The 7303-nt window shown below is 44.0% G+C and overlaps 1 protein-coding gene across 2 annotated transcripts in view; it reads right to left on the reverse strand.

The window, feature by feature from the left end:
- The window catches only part of C16H8orf89 (chromosome 16 C8orf89 homolog), a 45923-nt gene extending 38638 nt beyond the window's left edge, over positions 1-7285 (reverse strand). The window contains exon 1 of one of the 2 annotated variants that reach the window (XM_046641570.1): positions 7216-7285. The gene's annotated coding sequence lies outside the window, so the exon portion shown is untranslated. Of the gene's footprint in view, positions 1-6441; positions 6591-7215 lie in introns of those variants that run through there. The other variant, XM_046641569.1, reaches the window with a different exon arrangement.
- Positions 7286-7303: the final 18 nt, after the last annotated feature.

Here is a 7303-nt window from a genome sequence, read left to right on the forward strand (position 1 = left end):
AAAAATTCATTCTTATGGAAGGAAGATTTCTGGAAGTAGAATTGTCCATAGTTCCCCATCTCCAAACTAAAATCTAAAAATGAGGAAGGGAGAGCCAGTCCTGATGGCCTAGTGCTGAAAGTTTGGCACTTTCACTGTTTCAGGAGCCCGGGTTCAGTTCGTTGTCCTGGAACCACACCACTCATCTGTCAGTAGCCATGCTGTGGCAGTGGCTCACATAGAACTAGAAGGACTTACAACTAGAATATACAACTATGTACCGGGGCTTCGGGGAGGGAAAAAAAGAGGAAAATTGGCAACGGATGTTAGCTCAGGGTGAATCTTCCCCAGGAAAAAAAAAAAAAAAAGGTGAAGTAGAAAAGGAAATTAATTTTTAAAAATGAGGAAGGGAATGAGAGTAAGTCATTGAAAATTTAGTAATCATGACTTTTTCAAAGTCAGGTCTAGAAATCTATTAAAAAAATATCTTACTGCTGTCTGAATTGAGATTCTTACTTGAGAATTAAAGGACTGGTGAAACAGAAATCATGGATTAAGGGACCTATAAGAGACATTATTCCCTAAGTTTTGAATTAAACAGTGAGATTTGGGAGAGTTAAATGGCTTGCCTCTAATGTATATACAACAGGGAGCAAAAACATAGTTATTAATTTTATCAAATTCTCTTTCTTTAGTGGGGAGGAGAGATGGACAAGGGAAAGCAATTATAGAAGTATTAAGCTCTACCAAAATTAAAAACAAGAAGCATGCAAAATATTAGAGAAAGCAATTTTTAAAACTATTATGCAAAGTTCCTATCTGTATGGAAGTATTGCCCATTTCCCAAAATTCGTAAGCAGTTAATTTGCCAATTTGTGTTTAAATATGTAACTCACCAGAAGAGCTACATTTAAGCATTCCCTGAGTTAAGAACCTCCCAGCCTGTGAATTAAGGAATGAAGAAACGAAGAAATAACCGAAGCAATGGCTTCTACAAGACATCCCCATCCACCTACACATCCCCAAGCCCTTGATACTTCCCCATTCCTGGATGGAGAAAAACATTTATTTTCTTGTTAAGCTTTCTGTGCCTCAGTCTCCCTACCTGGGGAACTAAAAATCTCTGACTGACAGAGCTATTGTGAAGTTTAAAGGTAACTTAAGAAAAGCACCCAGGGTCGGCCCTGTGGCTGAGTGGTTAAGTTCTCCCATTCTGCTTCGGCGGCCCAGGGTTTCACCAGTTCGAATCCTGGGCGCAGACATGGCACCACTCATCAGGCCATGTTGAGGTGGCGTCCCACACGCCACAACTAGAAGGACCCACAACTAAAATATACAACTATATACTGGGGGGGATTTAGGGAGAAAAAACAAAAAAACAACAACAAAAAAGGAAGAAGATTGGCAACAGTTGTTAGCTCAGGTGCCAATCTTTAAAAAAGAAGGAAAGCACCTAGCTAAATGCCTAGTACACTGCTTTAATTCTCAAACAAGAATCTTCAGACTACAGTAAGGTATGGTTATACACAGAAACAAATGATAGCTACTGTTATTATCATAATCATCAATACTATTACTTTAGGCCAAAAATTAACGAATTCCTGGGGTACTGGAGGTATTGCTTGACTCAATCCCTCTTCTTCTCTTTCTCTTCTCCTTTCAGGCTAAGTATGCAACCCTGGACCTCTCCTGTTCTTTTTCATATCGTCCTGTTCTTGCCTTATGTTTTCCATGCCTTCATCTCCTTCAATATTATAAAATTACATTTTTTTCCATGATCTATTATTTTCAGTTTTGTGGTACAAATCTCCCACGTGCTGCATCTGCCAAGTCTCCTTCCTTGTGGTCCATTTCCTTATACAATTTATAGTCACTGACTGTGCTCATCTTTAGAGAGATTGCTATCTACAGGAGTCCAGTGTTCCCTGAGCCATGCAAATTTTGCTATACGTCTCTGTATGTGCTTTCCATTGGTCTCTGCCCGGGCTTGGGTTTCAGATGCATCAGACCAGTTAACATGCCCATTTCTTGGACTGTAGACCCTGAACCATGTAGTAACATGAATTCAGACCCCAGACTTGAGCTGGCACAGGGTATGAAGCTCTAACATCCAGCAGCTGACACTTCCTACCATAGTTCAAGTGGATGGCAAGCTTCCTTGCAGCCTCCACAGGCCATGGGGGAGTATTTTTCTAGTTATTATCTCTACGTGAAGGCACTTCTGGCATATCGTATTTTTCAAGGGATGCACTAATACATATCCATTCCCACACGTTCTTCCTTCAATGTGATGTTGACACTTTCATCAAGAGGTGAGGTCTGTGTTCCCCTCTCTGAAAGTAACTTCCTCAGTCAACAAAATGCAGTAGAAGTGATGGTGTGATTTCCCAGGGGAGGTCATAAACAGTGATATGATTTCTACTGGCTCGCTCTCTCAGGGCACTCATCTCTGAAACCCAGGCACCACTTTGTGAAAAATCCAGCTGACAGGAAGAGGCCACCATATAAAGATTCCAGCTGACATCCACAGCTGAGGTCTCAGTCCACAGCCAGCATCAACGGCCAGACACAGGAGTGAAGGAGCCTGCAGGTGATTCCAGCCCCCAGGCTTCAAATCTGCCAGCTGAGGCCCCAGATATGTGAAGCAGAGCCAAGCCGTCCCACTCTGCACCGTCCGAATTCCTGACCCGCAGAATCCAGGAGCACAATAAATGGTTGTTTTGCACCACTAAGTTTTGGAGGAATTTGTTATGCAGTCATAGTAACCGGAACAGTACTCCTTTGTGACTTCCAGCTTTCGGCAGATGCTCAACAGTGGGTTCCTATGTGAACATTCCTTCATTGCTGGCCCCTGGGGATTTCCTTCTCCTGGTTCCTAGCTCAGCCACATAGCCATAAATCAATATATTTTACCCAGCATTTGAAATATATGGATGCAGAATGGAGTCCCTTCCATGTCAGCTCCCTCTGTCACACGGTCCAGAAGAATAACTTTTCAAACGATGACACAAAGAACTGAAGAATTTCATTTCTTTTATATACAAAGATACTTGAAAATCAAAAAGAAAGCAAACCCTACGGTGTATTTAACGAACAGACAACTCATTACAGAAAAAATACAAATGGTCAATAAAAGGTCATCTTCACTAGTACTCAAATAAGCAAAATAATATGAACTATGACTTTCACCAATAGGTAATAGGAAATAGGCACTCCTATGAGGTTTCAGTGTGTGAATCGGCATAATATTGCCAGAGAGAAATCTAGCAAATATACATCCTTACAATTTTACATGCTCTTGACCCAGCAATTCCACTTCCAAGAGTTTATCCTAAAGGAATAATCATTGACCCATACAAATATTTATCTTCAAGGATGTTAAATCCTATATTGTTTATAATAGAAAAGAAAAAAGGCTGAAAATAACCCAAACAGCAGATGGTAAGATTATCTTTATTTTTAGCTTTATTTAAAATAACTATCAAGTGAACATAAAGGCGAGTTGTAAATTCATTGAGAAAGCTAGTTATTTATTTATCCACAATGCCAGTCATTCTGCTAGGATGTTGAAATACAAAAATGATTAAGATACAAAAGCATACAGTCTATTGGGGGGAACAAAGTAAACAACTACAGTTCATTATGATAAATATTAACGATTATGTTTAAATTCTGCAGTACAACAGAACCTTTGATAACCTAATCAGATTGGGCAAGTAGGAGAGTTTTTTTTTTTTGAGCAAGGAATGATCAAGCTAAATCCCACAGGTTTTTTTTTTTTTTTTTTTGGTGAGGAAGATTGGCACTGAGCTAACATCTGTTGCCAGTCTTTGTCTCCACCCACCCCCCCGCCCCACTCCCCAAGGCCCAGTACATAGTTGTATATCCTAGTTGGAAGTCATTCTAGTTCTTCAATGTGGGATGCCGCCACAGCGTGGCTTGATGAGCGGTGCTAGGTCCATGCCCAGGATGTGAACCAATGAACTCAGGACCTCCAGAGCGACCATGCAAACTTAACCACTCAGCTAGGGGCTGGGCCCCATCCCACAGGTTTTGATAAGTAGAAATTCACTATGGCAGAGAAGGCTGAATGTCTACTAAGATTCTTGCTCCTCCTGAGAGCAGAGCTGTTGCCAGGAAGCGGCTCCTTTCCTGGGTTTGGAAAGCGAGTGAATGCAAAGTGTAACACTTTCCTCGAGAAGCTTTTCCGAGGCAGGTCGGCTTTCTCCGCACTTTTCCTTCTCCTTCTGCTGGCTGCAGTTAGACAACAGTGAAGTTTGAACGAATGGCAGAGCCTGGGTCCTACCACCAATTGGAAGAAAGCTGCCTGCTGACCAGGAACACCTGCCTTGGAATTGTTATGTGAGCAAGAAATAAACTTTTACATGTTAAATCACTAAAATGTTGAGATCTGTTTGTCATTATAGCTAGCAACATACTAATACGTGTAATTTTTTACTCCCAAGTGTGAATATATGTGCTCACTTACTCCAATATAATCCCTAAGCATGTACTATGTGCAAGTCAATGTGCTGTGTGCATGGCGAATACAAACATGAACAGAGATTCTGCCTTCAAAGAATTTTCTGTCCAAAAGGAAAGGCAGCAGCCACTCATACAACTATCATATAAGGCTAAGTGTGACCTTACAGCCTTAGGGGATGGGGAAGGAGAGACACGTATATCATATTAGAGGAGTTCAAAGGAGGGAGATATTACTTTCACATTTAAGTTCAAAAAAGACTTGGAAGAAACTAGAAGATGATAGTGAAATAGAATTTAACAGGCAGAAATGTGGGTAGAGGCATTCCAGGAAAAGATACAGACATGACAGTGCCATGGAGAACGGAGAGAAGGCTTCAGCACAGTGAGAAATGAGGACATGACAGGCTGCGGCAAGATCACAGGCAAATCTGAATCTGGCCAATGGGGGTCTGTACTTTCTTCTTCACGAAGGCACTGAATGTTCCTGACCAGAGGTGTGGCGTACTCACAGCTGTGCTTCAGGAAGACTAACCTGGTAGAGACGGGAGCCCAGTTACAAGGCTCCTCTACTAGTCCAGGGCGCTCACAGGAGCAGCAGGGAGAACGCGACGGGACCGCTGACGGACTGTGGGAGGCTCAGCACACAAAGAGGAGTCAGAAATGACGGAAGCTGTGAACCAGGGCAAGGAAGAGAATTATGGAAGCACGAGTTCAATAAAGAGGAAGGGCAGTCTGGGGGCGGAGGGCAACAGGAGCTCAGCTGTAGATAAAAGGCATACAGGACATTCAAGTGGAGGTATTTAACCTGGATCTAAGCTGTGGGAACTGAGGACAGGTTTGGTTGGGAGACGAAAATTTTCAGAGTTACCTATTTACTGGTAAGCACTAAGGCAGGACTGGAGTAAAGTTTCCAAAGGAGATTTAAGAGACAGAAGAAAGCCAGATTCCATCAAAATATACACAAGGAGGAAGATAAAGAAAAGGCAGGGTAGTGATTGGAGAGGCAGATGATCCAGAGGAACCAGGATCCTAGGAAGCAATGGACCATGTGCACCTCTGCAGGAGTTAGTAGAGAAAGGAGCTACTGATCATACTGTAACCCCAAATACACAACCTCATCCAATCCTCAAACACTGCAATGAGACACCATTCCCTGTCAGTTACTGACCAGGAATTCAGAGCCCATAAAGAACACAAGCACTGGAGTAAAATGAAGCCGGATTCTAATCTTGATTCTGCCCTTCAATAGCTACATGACCACAGAGTCACGAAGAAAATAATACTGACTCTCAGAGAGTTAGTGAGGATTAAATTTTAAAATGCATGTAATGTGTTCAGTACAGTACAGGATGCGTAATAAACACTCAATAAGTGGAAGCTATTGTTTTAATTGATAGTAAACACGGGTTTTTTCCTCACCACAGCCTGTTGATGTAAAGGTAAATCAGTAAAGACTTTCTGGAAGGCAAGATTCTACATCTGACCCAGCAATTCTGATTCAAGGAATCCACTTTATAGAACCGTTCTCATGTGTAGGAACGTTCATCGTTGCATTGTTTGTAATAAGGCAAAATTGGAACCAAGCTTAAGGAGGAATGGTTACATAAATTTTGATACATCTATACCATATGATCATACATCTACATGATACATCTATGAAATATTCAATGCAGACCTAAGTAAACTGATAGGAAAGGTATTTTCCATATCTTAAGTGAAAAGGTAATTTCTCAAAAGAATCTATATATGACTCCATTGATGATCAAAAAGCTAACGAGAAAAGAATGGAAGGATACACACTAAGTTAGCAAGTGTTACAAAGTAAAGAGAGCTTTCACCTCTAACTCTATATACTTCGGTGCTGTTTGAGAAGTACTAATGTATCATAATGTAATTTCAAAAATGTAAGAACTTAAAAAAGTAAATGTCAGAAGTACTTTTGAAGAAATGCCATTGTAAGGATGGATTTAAACTTACCATTAACAATGTAGATACAAAGTCAATAAAGAGGAAGAGCAAGGATTCCCGCGCCCCAGAGAGTACAATACCCTGAAGATGGTTGCAAATTGCATTTCTCTGGAGAGAGAGTCCACACTTTTCATGTCTATGACCCCCAAAAAGGTTGTAAGGGAAAATGACCAGTACACTAGAACAGACTTTCTGCATTACACAAGTCTTTTCCAGTATTTTTAACCCCTCGTGAAAAAAGCATACGTAAACAGACTAAGCATGGGTAAATCAGAATCGTACAGAGTGACACCGGCTGTGAGAACGGGGCCAGAGCTATCTAGTTAACCGGGTCAGCGCCCCGAGTCCTGGCCCACGCGGCACGTGCAAGCGCGGGAAGGAGGGTGTTACAGCGGCGGCGCCCTCCCGCTTCGGCTTATCCCCGGGAGGAGTGGCGGGCGCGCTCGGAGGGCACGTGCACTCGAGAGCGGGACGCGTGTGCTCGTCCGCGCCGGCAGGTGAACAGGGTGGGCAGCGCGGCCCGGCCCCGATCCCGAGGGCGGGCCGCTTTCCCTGGGGGCACGCCCCCCTCTCTCCTCCCGCGCCCCACGCGGCCCCGCGCGCGTCCTCCGCCCGGCCCGCCCCGCCAGCTCCCCGCGGAGCGCGCCAGGAGACTCCCCGGAGCGACCCACAGCCTTGCTAGGCGAGTTTCCCCTTCTCGACAGGGGCCGGACGGCTGGCCGCGGGGCCCGAGCCCCCTTCCAGCCCGAGCCGGCGCGGTGCCCCGGGCTCTTCCGCACTCACTGTCCCCGCAGCTCCGCCGCGGAGGGGAGGGCCTCCTTCGCGTGCGCGGCCCGTGGCGGTGGCGCGCGGCTCCGGGGCTCCGGCAGCG

This window comes from Equus quagga, chromosome 16, assembly GCF_021613505.1.
Source record: "Equus quagga isolate Etosha38 chromosome 16, UCLA_HA_Equagga_1.0, whole genome shotgun sequence".
NCBI classification, from domain to species: domain Eukaryota; kingdom Metazoa; phylum Chordata; class Mammalia; order Perissodactyla; family Equidae; genus Equus; species Equus quagga.